We start from the raw sequence: 23,079 nt of genomic DNA, 5'->3' as shown, positions 1-23,079 counted from the left end.
AACAACTACAGAATAAACAAATGGAAAGGCATTCCTCATGGCTGACCTACAATTTAGAGTTCTCTCTAGAGTCCTTGAGCTTTGTATTTTCAGTGCATGAAAATAAGCCCAAACATCAAAATTATACAACTATCGCTTCCTTCAATGTTTGTGTATGGTTACCTACCTGAAAGGAGCACAGTGTGCACAACGTTTACAGATACACAGGTATCAATACACCCCCCATTCACGTCTGTGCTTGCATCAGGTCTAAGGGTATCTTCAGTTTCCATCCGTCTCCACCCTTTGCAAAAGAAGGAAATCAAGCTGAAAGCCAAGCCATGCTGACCATTGGGAGGGCTTCTGTGGCCCATCTCTGCCTGCAAGGTGCATACGTGCAGGGGCTAGCTCCAGGCACTTCATGCCAGAACAGCAAAATGCAAGAAAGATAGTACTACCAAACACTGCATGGGCTAACACAAAGCCTTACTTTGCTCCTTCAGAGTTTCTCAGATTCTGGGATTAAGGTTACTTTTGTGTTGCACAAAGAAATAGCTTGGCATGTGTGACAATAGACAGAGATAAGACCTAATATTGACTACAAAGAGTGGGAAAACTTTGGAGTCAGACTGGTCAGCAAAAAAAAAATTTACAAGATGTTCACACAGCATGTTTTCAGTTTTTAGGGGTACACACAACCTCCAAAGGTGCATCCTGAGAGAGGCACCGAGCAGGCAGCCAACATCCACTAACCAGCAGCTCCATAGAAGGCTACACAGCAACCTTCCTGAAGCATATGGTACTTGAGGTATTATTTGAACAGGTGGCACAACTCTAATTTCCACTCAGTATTTCGAGACTAAGATTATAATTCTTCACCATGGGAACACCACGGAAACGCTGGGCTATTGTGGCTGGAAGAAAGCATTAGTTTAAGAGCATGGAATCAGAGCTAAGCGTGAGTGCAGGTATGGTTGTCAGGATGTTATGGTAGGTTAAAAACAATGCCCAGCCAGCCATGACAACCAAATACCTCTGGGGGAAGGGTTGAGGACAGGGTGAGAGATTCAAGCTAGGTAGGTGCTTTAGCTCAAAAGTTAAAAGGAAGACTGCAGATGTTTCAGGGCCTATTTCGATATGCAGAGCTCAATTTAAGTTTCTATATAATGGATGACAGTTTGAGACTTTAAAAATTATTATACGGCAATAAGCTTATCCTCTCAACCGTTTCTCAAGGGATTCTTGCCACAAACTGCTGTGAAAGTGATGCACGTTCTGTAACATTTTAATTGCAGAGTTTCTAAATCAACAAGTAGAGCTCAATGCAACTGCAGATGTAAATACACGTTTAAACAAAAGATCTAAAATACACTTGGAATACATTGGCCCCAGTCAGAGAAACCAGCCTGGAGCCTACAGGCTCACTTTTTTTCTTCTGTGTATTTCTTGATAACTTATGCTTGCTTGCACTTCATTATCTCCAAACAGATCAAATCATTGAACTTCAATTTTGAGTTTTAGGAAATTTCAGTAAATATAAGAAAGGAATTAAATTTTAACATCAATATCTCGTACTTAAAGTGACTATTTTTAAGGTACCTTAAAAAACACTACGTATATAGGTTGATTCTAACAATGCTCCTATGAATATTAAACACCCCAATGAACCTATAGATACAGGCTTAGAATATCAGATACACGAGGAGGATCCGAAGGATCCAGGTACCCAAATGCTTTCTGATTTCATTTAGTCCAATTTTCGTGGCTTTTGAAGTACTAAAACATTTTACAGGATCTGGGCCTGTGAATCCTTGCAAGACTATTGGAGGAATTACTGTCAGGGACAAGATTAAGTCCCAGCTCTAGTCTCATCCTCAGTTTATTAGGTTATAGCCTTTTTTTCAATTGCATCAGAGTTAATAGAAATAGCATATGACCTTTCTGCGATAAGACTCTTTATCACAGCAGCCTCCCAGGGAGGTAGTGTCTACTATGCAGAGCTAATAATAGACAACATTCCTGCAGGGTCGTAATTCATGAGACTGTATGCACAAGTCATGCACCAAAACCTCATAAAGCACCAAATGAATCATGCTCTGAATAAAAACAAACTGCGCCCATTGTAGAGTGAAATGTTCAATGTAAGTTATCTGTATAACAGCTATAGGGCTTAAATTCAAAAGGAGAGCGAAACGGTAGAGGGTAAGCAATAGCCAAATGATTGTGTATCACATCTTGGGCAACGAGGTCGATATTTTTGACTCTGTGCTAACTCCCTCTGCCTATTATGTATTTTATTCCTCCTGCAAGGATTGTTGACTAGGAACAGAGAAAAATATGAAAGACAATTGCAGAGATTATTCATATTCATACAATTCTCTTAAATCTGGGAAGAAGAAATACAGAAAAGGGGAAAAAGATCACTTAAAACAAACATCCTCAAAAATTAAAGCACCTCTTTCAGAAGGAACATCCTTTTACATTCCTCCCCTGTACAATGCCATGTAGTTTTTATTATGTGAAAGCCTGCTGTATGAAATACATTTTTCCTCAGCAATGCCACAATGATTTCTATTATGAGCGGTTCTAGATCTCAAAGCCTGCAGCCATATTTTGTAAACATCGTTGCTTGCTGCACATACATATTTAGAAAGTGATGACTCTTCAGTGTTGCCCTTTAAATCATCATTTTGGGCACTAACCTGCATTTTTGAGAAGGATAAGCAAGGCATCATGTTACACAGAAAAAGAGACAACATGTTCTGATCTGGAAAGATGCTTTCCATTTCCTGTGTTTTATCTATCAAAACAGAGCTTTGCAACCTTAACATTCTTGACGGATGTCAAGGTGACTGCTACCATATCCTGTTCACAGGCATAACTACTAAAAGGAAGCACTAAAAGGAAGCCAGTCTATCATACAGATGGTAGAAGGAGTTTGGGAAAGGAAACAGTTAAATAGTAGTATAAGCTATGGTCACATAAAAAATAAAAGAGGAAAAACAACCCTTGCGGGTTATTGGCATATAGAAGCCTTTTAGATTTAGCATTTAGAATTCATGGTTTTCCCTACTTTCTTTATGCATACTGCAGTCTTATTTTGAGACTGTGATCATATAATCATAGAATGGTTTGGGTTGGAAGGGACCTTAAAGATCTGGTTTCAACGCCCTGCCATGGGCTGGGACACCTCCCACTAGACCAAATTGCTCAAAGCCCCATCCAGCCTGGCCTTGAACACCTCCAGGGATGGGGCATCCACAGCTTCTCTGGACAGCCTGTACCAGCGCTTCACTGCCCTCATAGTAAAAAAAAAAAAAGTCTTCCTTATAGCTAATGTAAATCTACCCTCTTTTATTTTAAAGCCATTCCCCCTTGTCCTATCACTACACCCCCTGACAGAGTCCCTCCCCAGCTTTCCTGTAGGTCCCCTTTAGGTACTGAAAGGCCACTATAAAGGTCCCCTCCCAAGGCCTTCTCTTCTCTGCAATGATTTATAGGCAAAACTATGTTTGATTTCAAGGAACAACAAAGCTATTATAAAGGCAACTCACAGTCTAATCTGCATTAAGAGTGTACAGAATGAAATCCTGGTCCTTCTGAAACACACGAGTTTCCTTGATTTCAGTATGGCCTGGATTGCACCCATCAACAAAAGGTATTTCTAACTGGTAAGACAAGGCAACCAGCGTAAGAGCACATCAGTTAACACCAAACTGTGGTTTGACAGAGGAATTTTATGTTCACATAGTTTTGCTGTTTGAAAGGCTTGCAGTGAATGCACATCAAATACATATCTAGAGTCAGGCTTCATAAACTTTGTTACTATAGAGATAGAGCCAGCCCTTTGTGAGCTCTCTTCTCCTGTAAGATCTGTTATGTGACAGATTCCCTGGTCAGCAAAACATCCAACTCTAGAGACAATGGTTTTCTGACTTTGCTTTGTACAAGAACAGGCAGTAACAGAATGAAATACTCCTTAAGGATTTAAGCTTACCAAGCTTTCTTCTTGTCTGTGTTTTGCACTCAAGTAAATGTTGATGTCCGTGCATCTGCTGGTACCTCACCTTGCTTGTGACCTTTAGCTAGAAGGAATATTAGCAATAGTTCTGCTTGTAGTGACCTCACTTCTCACCATTATTATTTTTTTAATTGCTTGTTTTCATCAAGTAGGAAACAAAAAAATTAGTGACTCATAGGCTGAAATGGATGCCCAAGTCCAGAGAAGTCTTTGAAAGGAATGGGTGTTTTCCTCCCATAAGACAGGCTACATAATGTTTAGCATATTCTTGTGCTAAGTAATGTTCCATCTCACTTTAGAAAGAGAAGAATTCCAGAGCCCCATCACCTTTTTCCAACAGTATGCATTTTATGGTTGTTCTGTTGCTGCTTCAGATATTGTAAAATGCACCAGTTCAGTCAAGTGCTGCTTCAGCCTGCATGAAGACAGACATGAGAAAGGCAACACCTCTCATTGCTTTCCTTTCCCAGCTCCCATCAGCCATCGTTCCAACTCTTCACAAACAGCATCCAGATGTTAATAAACAGGTCAACCACTTGTTCAATGGCACCGTCTTTTCCTATTTAACTTTTTCTAGCGCTTTTGCTTGCTGATCTTTCCAGCTCACCACAAAATATGACTCCCCTTGAGTGTCAAAGTAAGAACTCCTATCTGAACTGAAACCACATCAATTTGCTTCAAATCCAGGGATTTATATCCTGCACATAGATTTATGCTTGCTGGAGCTTCAATTGTGTTTTTTTTTCTGGATGGGAATTTAATACAGAGCTCCACTGAGTGTTCCAGTTGGAGTTCAAAAGCAAACTTCTATTTTCAGAGTTCACAACAAAGACTCAGTATTTTTTTTGTATGCCTCATTCAGTATAAAATAGGTCCCTAGCTCATGAGCTGCTCTTTGCAAATCAACCCAGACAAGGCTGACAAGTCATGGAAGTAGAGTATAAAGCACCACTGAACACACTAGTTCCTTTACATTTAAAAAAGCCTTTTCTTAAATTTATGAGCATGCTGATCTTGACTAGAGGAAGTGTTTTAACGGGTATATGGGGAATATGTGAATACTATATGTGCTTTCTATAGTTCCCGTAACTGTGTGTATAGTGTCAGTTACTTACAACTTGAATTGAACGGACTCCAGAAGCTTGCAGATAACTTCTAAGAGGTCTGCCTAAAGTAAAGGATAAAAGCAAGGGCATCGTCTCTGGGTTTAGTTCTGTTAGGACTGCAGAGTCCCCATCCCTATTGATTGGAAGTGCCTGAAATGACTGGTACAACCTAGAGGAGAATGAATGAGGTTACTTCTTCCAGTGGCCTGACAACAATGAAAGTGGGTAAGAAATATTGCTAAAAAGTAGCAGCCTATTTCCAGAGTCTTGGTACCGAAGCTGAAGCACAGGAAATGCAGCAATGGATTACTTTTTCAGGAAGGATTCCTGCAGGGAACCTGAAAGGCTCCAGGTTCTTAAAGAGGTTAACAGCAAGTCTGAGGGCACAGTTTCTCAGGCAATCTGAAACCTACTGATACTAGAGGCATTGCACCTCTTAAAACCAGCTCAGGAACTGAGATGCGTTACAAGACTGAGCTGGACTGGCTAATTCAATCATGGCTCTCCTGTGACATAGCCTGCCCTGCAAAGATGAGGATAATCTTGTTTACTATTGAGAAGTTCACTTGTCTGATCGCTCCTTACGTCAAACCTCATGCTTCATACAAGACTCAAATTAGTATCTTTTAATGAAGATAACATGCTGTGCTCTCCAGCCCACGATGAGGAGCTGAGAGGAGTCAAGGCCATACTCTATCTCAAAGCCATGACAAGGGCTCAAGGGCTGGCAGCATTGACATGACCTAGGAAACATGGAGCAGAGACTGCGGACAGCCAGAGCTCTCCTGGCATGTGGAACCATGACAGTGTACAAACACTGCCCTTGGTCCTCACGTTCAGACCTTCCCTCGGGAGAACCTGCTGCCACAGCAAGTGCTACTTGCTAATACTCAGGGAGAGAAAGCAGTCTCTCTGCCTCCCTGGTGGGACTGCAAAAAAGGGGAACTGAATCAGACCTAAACATCACCAAAACAACATTCAGATCATTGTTTTAAATTCAGCTTGCACCAGCCTTCTCAAAATGCTTCTGCTAATCAGAATAGCAGCTTAGCTAGTGCTCAACAGGCACCTATCTGGAGACACTGGCATCAGGGTTGTCTGTACCTGTACAGATCTACAATGTTGCATTATATCCTGTTTCATTATAACCTACATCCCAAAATAAATATCCATGGGGCTCACTACCAAGTGCAGCACTGGCCCCTGCATTGCCCACAGGAGTGCTTGGTGCTGCTCAGGGTCCCTCTGGGCATCTGCTCATTTCAAGAACTATCATACAGCATACTATCACTGGCTGGTTTCCATCCTGAGACGGTCTGTTTTCCTACTCAAGTATATTTCAACTGGTTTAGGGTTACCAAAGGGGTCAACAGCCCCCATGTAATGGTCTGCATGAGAGCAGAACCGGAACAAATTCAGCCAGAGAAAAGTCCATCAAGAAAAAGAGTTATGGTTCACCTTTCTGATTTTACTTCTCCAAGGACTTTGCAAATGAAATTGAGAAAGTTTTAAAGGAAAGAGAATGAACACAGAAAATGAGAATTATTACAAATACCCTTTGGAGTCTCCTATCAATTTTGAGACCTGTGGTCTAGATATTACATCAGCACCATCCTCAGCTCAAACAAATTCCAACTGAGATAAACAACATAAAAAGGGAAGAAAGACAAAAATGGGGGAAAGAAAGATAAAGCAGGGTAACGACAGCACTGCCTATGAGTGCAAGCCCTGTGCTGTGCTCCAGGTGAGATCCTTTCACAGCAAGGTAAGAGAAGAACCATCTACAGAAAAACATCTTTGTTACAACCCTCAGCTCATGCCACAGTTTCAAATGCTGTGGATTGTTTCCCTAAGAAGCAGCTTACTTTCCCAGGAAGCTTAGATTACTTTTCCCCCCCTCTTATCTAGACAAAATTTCATCAGAAACATGAAATGAGAACAACTCATATGTGGCAGATGCTCTGTTATGACAAGCTAAAAAAAGGCAGTTGTGATGTGTGCATGATTATTGGAAAGGTCTCCATTATTTTGGTCTAAATCTGTGGTTTACAGCTGCATATTTTTTTCAAGTAAATTATTGGTATAAAGTGATCACTGACTGTACACAGCAAAGAACCAGATGCTATCGGGTTACACTTCCCTGGACAGGCAGCACTAGAGTTAGAACAACATTTCCTCAATAAAAAAAAGCAACAAATTGAAAACAACTTCATGCTCTAACAGTGCAGTCACTGCTTATATTCCTATGCCCATTTGTGTAATGGTTTGTTTTTTTTCCTTCCCAGGAGCAATATTTCAAATAATTGACTACCCTTCTCACTTACTGTCTAAAAATTGTTATTTTCAGGTCTTAACAGAAAAGGACAGGACTTCATAGAGCTTTATTCCATTCCTATCCAATTGCAACATCTTCTGCAAACTTAATCATTAATACCTAAGAAATGCCTCCAAAAGAACCCCTACAAGGAAAAGTGTTGAGAGATTATTAGCCATGCCTGTAAAAACATTCAGGGAAAAGCTTCAGGTTTTACTTCTGATGAGAGAAAATACTGAGCTTTTTCCTGAAAAATTTATATCAGACCCACAGAGACTGAGCAAGGTCCATAAGATACTCCCTACCTCTGTAGAACCATGCAAGGCCTGACTATAAACATACCTACCTCAGGACTTCCCAGCAGTGCAGGCAAAATTGTATTTCACCTCCTGGAATAAGGAGCTCAAATCCAAGGTTAAGCTGTTCTTACCATGGGAAGGATGAAAGAAAAGGGGCACAGGTGTGCATAGCCAGAGAAAAAGACCTGCGAACCTTTGAAATCGGTTTATCTGCAAAGGGGAAAATTGGTAGTCCTTAACTCAGTCACACCTCAGATACCCTATTGCCCTTCCATCAGGGCAAGCAGACTGGCTTCTGAAAAGTCCCAAGCAAGCAAGCTAGGATTATAACTCCCTCCTTCCCCCACCCCCCCCATCCCCACCCCAGTAACTTCAATATTCAAAAGGGAAGATCCTGAGTACATTTTTTGAGACATTTATCTAGTTTCCAGCAATTACAAGAAATGTTATTGCTTTGTTAACTCAGATACGCTTGTGATCCTTTACAACATTAGTATTATATCACAGTTTGAGAACTTTTCATATGCTGCACTTTCCTAAGGGACAAAATAAATGCAGCCTCAAGGAGTGTTCTTCACATCACTTGCTACCGGGATGGATCAGCTTATTCTGCTGCAGCATCAGAAAGTCCACTTTGGGGCAACATGTAGGTGGAATACCAAGTTAAGATAAACTCAGTAGCAAAATATTAATATAATCAGTTGTTGTGGTGACTCAACATATGCTATTTTCCAATATAACACAACAGTAGCTCAGACCTGGTATCTTCTTGTGCGGGGTGGAAGGAAAGTAAGAGCTCTGTGGCATGGAGAGCTTCCATCAGAGAGTGCTCTACAACAGCCTGTCCACTCAGTTACTTGAACAATTTTAAAGATCTAGCAAATCTGGCACAACTTCAGGATCACAGCCACACTAGAACTAACCAGTGCCAAAAGCTACATAAGAATTTGATACAAAAATCCCACAAACCCTAGAAATTCAACATTCATTTCATAAAATTCCACCACCTGGGATGAACTCAACTAGAAAGTCAAGTAACTTAGATAGGAAACTGCATGTATTTGGGGGGAACATAACCCCCCACATTAAAAAAATGATTTGATCAATTAGATTTAGCTTAGTTACTAAAATACACTTACCAGGAATTTTCAAGCCAATGCAGTCAGAAAAAGGGGAGAAGACTGCTTAGGTAGCTTCTTCACAAAAAGTTACTCTCCTCTTGCACACAATAGGCCTGATGCTAAGATATCAGTTCTATTACATGTTTAAAAACAATATAAAACACACATTCTTCCAGGTCTGTAGAGGTAACACTTGGTATAACCTCTTCAGCTGCACTTTGACTCCCCTTTCAACCCATCTTAATGCCATTTCTTTTGCTCCTTACTGAGTACTGGATGAATCTTATGGGAGAAGAAATATCCTCCACCAGCAGGAAAAGTCACTTCTCAATAAATCAGTAGTTGACCTGCTGAGTTCTGCATGTGAAATTGTTAAGCCAGTTCTTTCCCCATTCTCTATTATCTATTTTGTATAAATGATTCATGAGGGCTTTTTTTATATACATGAGCATGCAGTAATTCTACAAAGGATCATATAAAATATTTATCTGGTTTAGATAAAATACACCTGCTGTGTGAATGCATTACCTACCAAGCCTTGCCTCAGTTGGACTGAATTTCTTTATTTTGGCTCTCTCTTTTTGTAAAGTTCCCCAAACTTTCCAGCTCTTTCAAGCCACATAATCTTCTAACCAAGGAACTTAAGAAACTAGCATCCATGAAGTCTGCCTAAAGCTTTTGTATTTGCTGATTTTATCTTTCTAGATACTCGTAGATCAGAATTCCTGATCTGGCCATAGCCGGATGTCATAGCTATGCCTAATCCATTGTGCTAATGGTTTTGAAGAGGATTATGCTCACAGTAAAAAGCATGCAAAAGAAGAAAAGTTTCTCTTGCTTGCACAGAAAGAAACAAAACAGCACTTAAAGCACTCAAAATTAAGAAAAATTGACGTCTTCTCTTTCTAAAAAGGCAGTCATTAAATAAACAAACTATGTCAGAGTACATTCATAAGGATACCACAACACAAAGACATGAATATCTGAGTTTTGCCAAACCCAAGTTTCATCTCTGCGTATCAGTGTTCCCAAAAGGGAACAACTGTGCAGTTATCATTCCATTAAGCTGATGCATTGCTTTGGCTCCTTCTAGAGTGAAGAAGCTAGAAGCCTCACCAACTGAAAACAGTTTTGCTCATAATAAAAAAGATCATTTTGTTTCTCCAGTTCGTATTAGAACAAAGAACTTGCATGAGCCAAGGGCTTATCACTACTTCTTGGTGAACTAATCTGTTAGGAACAATTACTTCAATATCCTTTTGTTATTATCTGAACCAGTGAAACAAACATCTTACCCTGCAATATTTCACATATGTTTCCAACAAAGAAAAGTCTTATATGCATCTCTGCATTAAAACAAGTATCCTGGAAGCATGGTATCAGATGTGATCATTTTCTTTTGCACTGTAACACCTGGTGGTTTAACTATTCAAAAGAAGGTTTCTATGATCAACAAAATAATTACATAACAATTTTAAATAATATTAATATAAAAACTGTTTTTGCAATATAACCTGAGAAAGCTGTTTTAGTGAGTGACCTGCAATTTATCAGGAACTGGGGAACTAACTACTACACTAGCTCTTTGTCTTACGAAATGGAAGGATAAGAGATAAAAGACAGCTTTGAATAATCAATATATTCCCTACTGATGGCTGCACATGGCCACAAGCATACCAATTCCACTGACAGCAGCAGGAAGTAGAATGAAATGCTGATGAGCAAGTTGTAGCCCAGCAATGCACTACCCTCTCTTGCCTGGCAGGCTACGTGGTTTATTCTGGTCTCTGGCAGGGCTGCATGGTGCAGTCAGCCCACAGATGTGCTGCACCTCCATTGCTTCCTATATGCACTAGTAAATCCTATGCCATCAGGAGAGAGAGCGACTTCAGTCAGGTCATATGCCAGAAGTCTTCACGGACCAGTTACAGACCACTTGATCTGGATGGTCATCCTCTTTGTGGATAACGCATCTAGCGGGATGAAAGAATAAACCCCTCTAGGCGCGAGCTGCCTGCTCTTAAGTTTTAAACTTATAAACAGAGTTCAACTTGTAAACACTCCCTACATACTAATTCTGGGAAAGATTTTTGGAACATCAGTCCACAGTTGGGGTGGAAGAAGTACAGATGAGTCACACTTTTTATTGGTTGCATAAACTTTCATTTCTATTCAACTGTTTCCTGAAAATGCATTTTGTTCTTTTTCTGCTTGATGTTGATTTGGCATTGGTTTTGTCTGCACCAGAATAACAGTGGTTGCTATTTTTGTGGCAAGATGTTTTACATATTTGTTTACAAAAAAAAACACGCCATTTTCACAGCATTAATAAGCCCATTCTATCATGACTCCATAGCCGACAAATTGTGACTTCTCTATCGTTACACTTAAGCATATACTTTTCAGTTAAGTATAATATTAATCCTGCCTCTCAGCTGGATTTTTACCAACCATATACACCACCTAAATCCTTGTAACCAAAGTCAGAATCCAATCCAGATAGTTAATTCAAGAAAGGAACAAATATGCCATGATAGTGTTCATTGTGCCAAAACCAGCATTGTTGTAACATACTAGATAACGGAGGTAGAGAATCTATAAGTAGGTGAAGATTTCAGGTAAAGATTTTCCACTTTGTGATGCTTTGATGGGACTCAGCATATACAAATGTTTGGAGCCCCCATGCCTTGCTGGGCCCCTTGAAGAGGATGGAATGCCCTCACGAGGGCACAGCCTGGGACATCACTGCAGGGACAGGGACTGACAGCTCAGTTGTCCAAGACACCTCCTCCACATCCATTCCAGGCAGCAGCACATTGCTCAGGGCAGCCCACACAGGCAAGGTGGGATGGAGGCCCCTGGCCTACCTGAATGCCTTTCAACATATATGTTTTATCCTGCATTCTTTATCCTAATACTCTTTAAACACTTACCAAATGCCCACAGAGCACCAGAGAAACAATAGGACAATTGTTGTCCTTCATATCAACCAAGCAGCCAACTTATCTCAGCATCTTCTATCAGAAATGGGGGCCAAGTACTTCTGCATGCTTGTAAGCTGATTTTAAACTTCAGAGGCAAATAACTGGGAATTCCATTCAATCTGGGTATTTTAATTCCTCGCCTGCCTGACGCTCTTGGTCCCTTCCTATCATTTTTTCCAATAGTAAGCCCTTAGGCCTCCACTAACTATGCTGGAATTTGTGGGTGGTATTTTGACTCTCAACTATTTAAAGGTATTTAGGATTCCCAGAACAGCTGGAAATAAGAATCAAATGAATGTCAGATGAAAGAATGAATAAATATCTAGTCTTGTGTACTACAAGATCTGCTAACGATTCTAGAGGGAGTCAACAGTTTACATTGAAGCAAAGCTTATTAGTCCTCTCCATGTGTGACTGACTGCGGCCACTGGTTATATAGAGGGATGGGAAAGGATGGAAAACCAGAGAGCTCCCAGTGTTATCACAGGGGCTAACCAGTAAGGGAACCAACCTCCTTCACTCTAAGTCTAGCCATTACAGCCCATTCCCCCTTTCGTTCCCTCTAACCAGTAACCAGCCATGTCTCACCACCCAAGAATGAAACTGCCGACAAATAGGTTACGTTCTAACAAAGGAATTCACATTTTTTCCACCATCTCAACTTTCCTATTTTAGAAGGTTGGTTTTGGCTTCCCCCCCCATGCCTTCCCAGCAATACTGGGAAGCAATACGTATCCCTCTTTTTCCCCCCCTCCCATTTCTTTGAACGTATTTCAGAGGCTCGTGTGGTCCTTTTCCCCTTGCCTCTTGCACACCCACCCACCTCTTTATAGGAACTATAAAGAGAAGAACAAGTACGCTTTTCCTAAAACAGGTTGCTGTGGACCAAGTGATAAGCAGCATCACCTTAAACACAAAGGCAACATTTAATGAAGTAAGTGGACAGGAGGCAAACTCCAAGGAGACAAAATTGCTGCTACACAGCCCACACTGAGGAATGTCTCCAAATACTCATGAATAAACAAGATACAAGGGAGCAAGGGCATTCAGTCACAAAGATGGATGAAGTACCAGTTTCTTCTCAACTGCTTGACATTTAATATATCAGTGAGATGGCAGCAAGCCTGGGCTTTAGTACAACTCGAGCCCGCCAGGATAACAGTTTTTCTGTGCCTTGTGGGTGCCACAATTATGCCTGGTCAAACAGTAGTGTGGGAACATTTGCAGTATTTTGCCTCCAGAGTTAAAGAAGCAAATAATTATGTCAGAGACATTCCAAGGCTTCACTAATAAATATTATGATATGAGTTTATAATTGTTCTTGTTTCTCTAAGTGGACACCAGTTGGCCTTGCACTTTGCTGACAAAACCTTTCCATTCTGCACAAAATGGGATCTTTGAACGTGCTTTTTACACTAAAGTAATACAACTCAATGTACCCAAATGTACCTCATGAGTCACAGCAGCTGAGTAAAAGGTAGAGACCAAGCGTTGGCATTGTGTTCCTACAGTTATGAATACAGACAAAGTTGTGAAATTTAAGGCAGTAAGGAACTTACTACCTTGCCATAACCCATGTGAAATTTTCTTCTCAGAATGCATTAAAAAATGTGCGTTCAGTTAGCCTGATATGAACAGTACATAATTTACTTTAATGTCAAGCTGCCTTATAAGTCATATAGCTTCAGTCAACTACCTGTACCTTAGCTGCTTTTCTTACTTCCATCCACAATTTTTTCTTTTAATGCAGTGAGTGCCGTCCCCCCTGCTCCCCAGTTCCTGTGAACTTTGATTTTTGCTTTGGAAATACATCCAGTGAAATTTTCCATCCTTCTTCCCCTGTAGCTCCTATTAGAGGGAATGAAAGGGAAAAAAGGAGATTATGAGAGGAAGAAAAGCAGAAGCAGATCTGAATGTCTCTTTACTGTGCCAAGAAAGGAGGGGAACTATTTCCAGTTATATTCCCCTCCTCCAAGCTCAGCCACTCCACAGGAGAGGAGACAATAGCTGGCTGGAGGCAGCAAGGGGCTTATCATGAGCAGCTGCTGTAGGAGACCTGGCAGCATCCAAGTGGTCTGAAAGGTTTCCTTTCTCAGCAAATCAGGATCTCTGATGTAAAGCTCATTTCTTTCTCCCACTTTGCTGCTTACAGTGTTATCCCCACTCCACTCTACATTACGCTTTGAGGAAATGTTTTTCTCAGTTGATTCTCCAGAGTTGTCCACCTGTGGTAATACCTGAATACCACTCACGCAATTCATTCTTCATCAGCTTTAGTCAAACTCCCATCTTCCCTCACAGGGAAGTGAATGAGATAAAGGCTCATCACAAACAGCAGCTTTTCACTGATTGAACAGATCTTTGGCAAAGTGAAGCTGAGCACAAGTTTGGTGGGATAAGAACTTCTTACAAAGACACTGGACATTCAGAAGAAGCCAAGAAGATAGATATTGAAACATATAGAAGCCTTCATAGTAACTTAATTTGTAGTAGTAAACAAGACACATCCAGAGCATAATCCTTAACTACTGGCCTAAGATCAACCTACAGTGTTTAACTAGTCAACGTGGTGCCCAACATGGTTTTGAATTTATCAACTCAAACTATGCCTAGACTGCATGGACCACAGAAAGCTCCTGATAGACAAGGTGGTCAGAGGCACCCTACCTGGGGTGGAGGGTCTCTAGCCATTCAGCTGGAAGTTGAACCATACCTTTCCCCACCAGAGGGGCAAGGTTTGCTAGTACAGACATACGCACAAGTCTCAGGACAGGAATAGCACCAAATACATGAAACAGGAGAACTTTTCCCAGAGAACAGGGCCCGATTCCTGATACCACCACACTGAGCGGCGTGCTGTGTGCCCTGCATAGAACCACAGAACCATTTAGGTTGGAAAAGACCTCTAAGATCATCAAGTCAAACCATTACCCTAGCACTGCCAAGTCTACCACTAAGCCACATCCCTAAGCACCACATCTACACATCTTTTGAATACCCCCAGGGATGGTGACTCAAGCACTTCCCTTGACAGCCTGTTCCAATGCTTTGCAACCCTTTCAGTGAAGACATTTTTCCTGCAATAGCAACAAGATTTTGTACAGTCACCACTCCCAATTTTGCTTGCTTTCATAGACACACTCTACCCCAGGGACTGCTGGTTGTCTCTTGTCAGATACTCTTCTCAACCCAGCAGACAGATGGTCAGACAAAACATAAATCACCCATTATCCAGAGGCAGCAAGTTTTGCCCTTTCATAAATCAAGCAGCTGAGCACTGCTATCAGCTGGCAGGTCACTACAGCAGCAAGCAATGCCTGGTCATCCAGCCCAAAGCTCGCAAATCCAGACCTCTGCCCCCTCTGCACCACAGGGCACCTCCTCATGATCAAGGCTGCCTGCAAGGAGGCTCAATTCCATCGTTCAGTAAAGCAGGCTGTCAGAGATGATTATCTGGGCATTTAGCCTACATTTTTCATGTTTATACTACTTTATGCATATAAATAAGCTACATGTATACATTAGCTATTCTACATTTTAACTGCCAAGTATTTCTGAGTGAATATTAAGGAGCTGCTAATAACATGGCAAGGCTAATTAGACATTGAACATGTTGCTATGTAGCTAGCATTTTAAGAGGAACTACAGCTGCTGTGACAGGATTTTATTTATGTGCAAGAAAACACCCTCTTAAAGTAATCAGAGATATTATTCTAAAAAATACAATCTCAAATTATTTCAGCTGTCAAAATAATAAAAATTTGATGGGAGCAAAGCAAGCCATTTAACAATTGTATAAGAAACTCCGATTTATGGGAAGAGATGAGGCTTGCTTCTTATATCCTAGATGATTGTGACTACAATAACACCATCTATTTATGATGGATTTAGATGAGATGATCTAATCTTAAATAGAATAAAAAGAGATAAATACATATTAATGAAAGAACAGATGAAAAAACATCAGCAGGTATGCTACATATCTCTCAGTTGTCAAAGAGATATCAAATATCTTTTAAGAGTTCAGTAAATAGTTGCTCTGAACACTAACAACAAATAAAAACAGTCAATTTAAACAAAGACTAAAGCAGCAGGCAAGCCATACTGCACTGGCCCAGCTGGATCTCCTACTAAGTGTCCTCTATCATCAGAGAAAGTATTATTTTCCTATTCTTGATTTACATGGTAGATCAAAGTCTGAAATATGCCTTTCCATACAAAGTGCGATTGCCAACTGTTAATGTGGCACAGCAAAGTTCCATTTCTTTTGCCATTCCTACCCAAACCACCATTGTTCTTTAAGGATTTTTATTTTTTATTTTTAATTACAGTTCCTATAAGCACTCTTGAAATATGAAAAACCTAATTTAGCATAGCTTGTAATTCTTAAACACCACATCAAATTATACTTCTCACAGCAGTTGTATATACTGTCATTTAACATTGTGCCTTCTGATAGCTGTGCAAACTACAGTGAGTTTACACAAGTGTTTGGAAATAAAGCAATTCAGCTGATAAGATAAATACCCAGTTGAATGTCTCCAAGCAACAAATTCACATAGAAAGAAATTGTTAGTAAAATGAAGTATCAAGAGCAGATACAACTGTGCACAGAGGAGTCAGAACTGATAAACGGCAGAGTGGCTACATTAAAATGGAGAAAAAACTCATAATTTAAAGTCATATTGGTTCTGCAGTAGAAAGCTAAATCAAGTCTTTGCAGCTACAGCAATTGCATACAAAAGGACATACATGGGTCCCACGACCTCACAGCATTACTGAGGCATTCTGAACTCTGAATGATTTTAAGAACTGGAACATATCCAAACAGGCTGAGGTACAGTATTCCCAACTCACGCAGAATTGCCCTTGAAATAATGAAGAAGTTGGCACAACATCTTTGAGCAAAAGCAGACTTCCATAGCAGGACGAAGCACTGAACCATTTAGACCAGCAGGAACAGAGATTAGATGCAGCTAATGATGATGTTTTACATAAACAGGATCAAACAGGTTATCCCCTTGCATTTCAACAGCTTTCTCTCTTCCAGACAATCTGTAACCCCTGTGATGTAATAGGAAAATATTTCTCCTGTCTGGGGGTTTCCCTTTTTATTATTTTTTTTAATACTAAGGTGTAAAGGTCCACTGCAGGGTTATTTTAACAAATTGTTTCCCATGGGTCAAACCTATCTATTTAAAATCATGCATCTAAAACAAGATAAGTAACAACTGTCACATTCTTGAAGGCATCAAAACATAAGGAAGATTTTGCCAATATTTAGAACAAACAAAAAACCCACCAAGACTGAAGGTCAACAAGCAAAATTGGCTAAGTAATAGCCCTGCATTAAAACACTGGCATGGGCTCTACATCCCAAGACTGTGTAAGTTTGAGGTTTTGACTGTTAAGTGAAAGAGATTCTTCATTAACTACTCTAGGGAACAGACAATATAGTGGCCAGAGATAGCTTCTTGCATTCAAAGGATAGCACCTTCTGCTAGAGAAAGCTACTATCTTCCAGGAGGAATAACCATCTGAGAGCAGCTACTGGAATAACCCCAAGTGGACAGCAAGGATGTCCTCTTCCACAGAGGAAAGAGGACAAGTGTCGTGCCCTGGATAAGCTGAAACCCTGTGGAAGGGTAGAATGCTCTAGTGACAATTTCATATGGAACATTTTTCTCAGACCTACAGAGAATATTATACAGAGACTTTAACCTGAACTATAGTCACTCTTTGTAATCCTCTCTCACTCCATACTTGAGTGTCAGACTTCAAGATTCCCCAGTCTGAAACAGGAAACTTTACCTAAGAAGCAAGCAAACTCCCTGGCACAGCACATTGGAGTGCACAGGAGCCAGACTTGAGTTCTCAACTCTTCTGAGGCCTGCAGAAGAAACAAGCCTAAGAACTGTATGCCCAAAGAGGCAAGCAGCTCTCAGACTTGGGTAGGAACCAGACAAACTGGTTGATCTAAAATATTAGAAAGTTTGGGTGTCCCTAAGCCTAGGCGAGTCCCTAGCAAGTATAGAAGATTGTGCCTTTAAGACCTAGATGATGCTCTAAATCCAGTCTTTCATTACAGTCAGAGAGAATCAGAGCTTAGACCATGACTGAAGCAGAATTATTTTGGACTTAAGTGGTCTTGGTCTTAATTATTAAAAAAGGAGATCTTAATTATTTTGGACTTAGAGGTCTTTGAAACTTGGCAAGGTTTCTTGCAACAACAGACCTGCTGAGGTAAACAAGCCCATCTTCACTTCAAGAACAACATGGGCAAAGATTTGTTTATATTTTAATGTGGGGATAAAAAGTACTTCTCTTGCAGCTTTGTGCAGAACATTACAAAACTGACCACTCTACTGTAGAGTGTAAAAAACATTTTCTTTAGACATGGCACAACTAAGACTATGTCTGACAGCAGGTTACATCTTCACAAGTGTGAGTTTAAATCATTTGCAAGGAAGTCTGAATTTGCAACTTTAACAAGCCATTGCTACTAACCCCAACTAAGGGGTTGGTAGAAAACAGTGTCTACTATAAAAGCTATAGAATCAGACCATGACCCATATTTAATACTCTTAAAAAGACAAGTTGAGAATGGACTATTGCCTGATTATACTTTGCTTGCTAGAAAGCTGAAAACAGGTATTTGCACTGTTACCACTTAATGTTAGATTTTGTGGACTTAGAGCTGTAAATACACAAAATAAAGCCCTGGGTCTAATTAGGAACCCCAAGACCTCTGTGTCTGGGAATGATTCTGTACATATCCATGACAAGACATTCTCTTCTTTTTCCAGAAGACATAACACAATAGTCACACAAAACCACCACTGTAAGTGAACTTTGTGTTGAAGTAGTAAGACATTTTCATCTTGTTCCAGAAAAGGTGAGATAAACATGCACACGGTCATTCATTCTTCAAGATGGGCGACAACAGCAGGCCACTGCAGCCAGCCATCCTCACATAGCATAAATGGACTTATTTTCTTCAGCAACGCTGCTGCAGATGTTCCTGGGGCAACAAGAAAGTCATATAATAAGTAGCAGAGCACACCTCAGAGACTAGTTGAATATAAGGGGCCCTTAGGTTGTTCTAACACATCTGGAATTCTGTATTGCATCAATGGGGATTGTAAATTACCATCATTCAGATGTCTATCTGAAGAAGCACCATGCAGTAAGTACATTTCTGGTTTGAAGAGGAAGACCTGGCAGGAACAGATCTTCCACCGGACAACATTCGTTAGCAGGGTGCAACCCCACCACAGGAGTCCTTTTGAGCACAACAAGAACCCTATTTTCACCCTCAGAGGAGGGCCCAGATGGGTGGCAGGTGATCAGGGCAAATACCTCTGTCCATTGCCAGAGAACAAAGTAGACAGGGATATTTTCCCCTATTCATTTCTGACGAAGGTAGCTACCTGTTCCATAACAATCAGAGCAGAAAATATAGGGCCAGTTGCCTAGTTTTAAAAATAAATTCACCCTCAGAACAGTCAAACCATCTCAGAGAGATGGTGATAGCCTCCTGCTCTAGGAGGAACACCATTACAATTCAGGCATTTATTCAAGGCAGGAGAAAAAGAAAAAACACACCACAAGACTGAGATGAGCTTGGCACAAGCAGAAGACAAAGGTATATTTTGCCTGGCAGATGAGCCTGTAATGATGCCCAGAACATGATTTGGCTGGAACCTTAGAGTTCCCAGGTGGAAACCAGTTCTCACATCCACTGAAATCAATAGAAACACTTTGAGAGATTCACCTAGGTGAGATTTGGACTGAACCCTTACTGAACACAAGTGAACAAATGAAGCAATATTGCAATTGTTTTCAGGGAGTTTGAGGTTTGTTTGAAGCAAGAATTTCCAGATAAAACCTCCCTACAAAGAGGAATTTCTTCCACAGTAAGAGATCTTTCATTTCCATTATAGGTTTCTGTTAACTTAATTTGCCACTAGATGAACTCCACAAGCACTTTAACAAAGGCACTTCAATATATCTGAGTGAACAGAACATATACCATGAAACACACGCTCCTTTAGCTAGTTATTGTTAGAAGAGAAAAGGCTTCAGAACTGGTTCCTTCCCCCATCCCACCCTTTTCTCTTTTTAAAATTAATTACAAACAGCGCAACTCTGAGGGTCATAAGTACCGCTTCAGAAAGTATTTGCTTCAATGGTTCTGGACTTCAGATTTGTGGGTTAAATACAATTTAGTTATGTCTGCTTGAGTCTTTGGTGTTCTTTACAAAGAGACAGTGGCAGCTCCCAGAAAAGCTGCTTTGCACTTCAGAACAGTAAATTTTACCCATCAGTAAGTTATAAATTGACAAGAAAGAGTATGAAGAGAAGCTGAAAGGTTATCAGCTGTCACCACTGTTCAGACAAGGTATGGTCAGGTAGCTACTGGGGTAATAACAGTATCATTATGTATGAACAGCTTGGTCTGTCTGGGCAGAAACATGAAAGGCCTGTTATACTCATGTTAAAAGAAACACTCAGCCCATGGATCTCCATCAACAGCGATGCACTGAACAGCTGTCTGGAGATGTGTTAAGTGACCATAATCTCAGCACTGTAGCTACAACAGAAACCCTTGCGCATAACATAAGGCAAAAGGCACACTCCAAATCTTGAGCCCCATCCAGGTTTTGCAAAAGCCATTCCTTACAAGCCACCCTCCTTCCCAACCATGGCAATCTCTAGTACACACACTTGCTTTGAACACAGGAAAGCAGGCCACCTTTAGGCAGGGGTGGCATAAAAACCTCACACTAATTCTGCCTAGTCCAGCCAGCCACGCCGCTGACCCCACCAGGAGAGGCCTACCCAGAAGCTCCACATCTCCTCTCCATATGCACCAAGAACAGCCTGCTTTTACACATGGCTGGGGATGTTCAGCTGTCCAGGGGGCACCTGACTCTCCAGCTTTCTGATTTCCGCTGCATCGAGGCATGTCCCATGACAGGCCAGGCAGGAATCACATCCCCAGTTCTCTGCTAAGCCAACAAAATTGCTGTGCACATGTTGATGAGGCAAGCCAGCTACTGCTTGCACCACCTCACTGCTACCTGCATGGATGGAGTAACTGTGGGTAACAAGAGGCAAATCATGCAGCCACGGGCAGGTTGTTGGCCTGAGATAAAGGAAATATAGCAAGACCAGGATGGCAGGGGGTGATGAGGGCATATAAGGAGCATAAGGCAGTATGGATGTGGAGCACTTCAATGAGCTGTGGGGCCAATATAGGGCACCAGTAGTGACAACACTCACCAGGATTCAAACCATTTGCCCCCTCACTTTTCACATTGTCCCCACCCAAAAGTAAACAAGAATCCCTGTCTGTGAGCCTAAAGAGCTGTCACCACAAACATAAGATGTGTTTTCCATTTGCCACATCACCACAACTGTAGGCCTCAGATGCTCGGCCTGGCATCCTGCCACTGAACACTCCCCTCCTGTCAACTGAGGTACCAGGTCCAGCCAAGGAAATTTACAGCTGTTTATTTCTTTGTTTCTGACTCATTCTTCTGCCTCAGTCCTCCCTTGGCACCACACAATAATTGAGCAATAGTGCATGCATCTCAAATTTCCACTATCACAGGTTCAACACAGAGCACAAACCACAGAGGCAGATGTGCCATGGGTGCACACCCCTCCAGGCATGGGCTGCGATTCCTCAGTCTATGAATAGATGTCTCTCAGACTAGCAGGCAGCCCATGAGTCAAGAACTGCAAAATATCCAGTATTATTTATTGCCAACACTCAAACTCATCTCCTGGTTTGAAGGCTGGCATCTTCATCAGGTCAGACACTTTTTCCATGCCAAATATTTAATATTTGGAGACAATGGCAAGATCCTCACATACCTCGGATCTCATCTTTCTACATCACACCAGAAGTGTGGAGCAGCTGAGGTAGCCTGGAAATGTGCAGATTTGTTTTGAGCTCAGTGAAACCAGGAGGTGGTGTGGGACTAGCAAACAGACACAAATCTGTTAGGAGACAGTGGAGATGACAGTCCTGTGGCAGCAGTTGCTGTCTGCAGAAGGAGAGGGGAGCAGACTGTGCAGTCCTCTGATCATTTGCAGGAATAACACCACTCCACCAACAAGTTTTCCACTTACGAGGAATCTGTCACTCAGAGGTGCTACAGGTGCTTACACCACTCAGTTCCAGCTACATCCAGCTATTGGGGTACTTTTTCAGCTTTGTAAAATATCCTCATTACATATCATATATATGATACCACACTATTGTAACTGGGGATAGACACAATATCCTGATCTGAGCAAAGACCAGCTTCCCCTGAACTTAAGCATTTTCTTAATTTGCTGTCCATAGTAACTCCAGGGTTTACATGGCCACCATTAAGGTTAGGCTGACATTGCAGAGATGCTGTAGGAACATTTGATGTAACACAGCTCCCATCCGGAGAAGGTGGTAATCTAAACAGACAGACACATGGGAACGAAGGTAAGCAATCTGCCAGCAATGGCAAAAACAGGGGGAATCCATACCTCCTCCTGTCCCACTTCATGCAGTTTCCAGGGCATTGTCATCATTAGCTACACCTTTGAGGCAACTTTCAAGGCATTTGCTGACTTCCTCTACATCCCTCCATGCACAGACAGTGCAACAAGGCATACGCTCTAGTGTTGTTTACAGTACGACAAGTAACAGCATAGTCTGTACAACTTCCAAAGGAATTCCTGGTCGCTTACTCTGTGGTTATCATAATACTCATATGGTTTCCTGGTTACTTCTCTTCGCAATGTTTATATGCCAAGAACAGATGATCATTTCATAGAAACCAAAGAGCCTAAGTGCAGAGACAAATTACAGTATAGAGACAAAAATTTGGCACATTATACTTACAAAGTAGGTTAAATCAAAGCATTTTAAGCGTTTAGGAAATATGTGCAAGCTGATATTTATTTTTAGGAATATCTTTTTTCCATGCTGGACAATGGCCACCCATGTTTTTGTAAATTAAACTCTAAAATGTAATTTGAAAGATAAGGCTGGAATCCATTCTTACCACACAACTCTGTCATTAAGGTGGAACAGCACAGTATTTGCAGGAAGTCCCACACTGACCAGCTACTTTCATATGGGCAGTAGTTTTTCCACCAGGAACTCATTTGAGTCATATGAAATGAGACCAATACTTTTTTGTTTTTAAAAGAATCCCATCTGCAAACTATGAAGATAGCTAGCAATGAGACAACCTCACATCTAA

General features: G+C 41.1%; 1 long non-coding RNA gene across 2 annotated transcripts in view; it reads right to left on the bottom strand.

The window, feature by feature from the left end:
- LOC310894689 overlaps positions 1-23,079 on the bottom strand; it is a 55,100-nt gene that overhangs the window by 27,705 nt on the left and 4,316 nt on the right. For both annotated transcript variants that reach the window (XR_014580091.1, XR_014580092.1), the window contains exon 2: positions 167-283. This is a non-coding gene — a long non-coding RNA (uncharacterized lncRNA). The remainder of the gene's footprint in view (positions 1-166; positions 284-23,079) is intronic.

The sequence above is a fragment of the Anser anser genome (genome assembly GCF_964211835.1).
Source record: "Anser anser genome assembly, chromosome: 2".
NCBI lineage: Eukaryota > Metazoa > Chordata > Aves > Anseriformes > Anatidae > Anser > Anser anser.
Note: the sequence above shows the minus strand (reverse complement) of the source record. Positions and strands in the feature narration are given on the sequence as shown.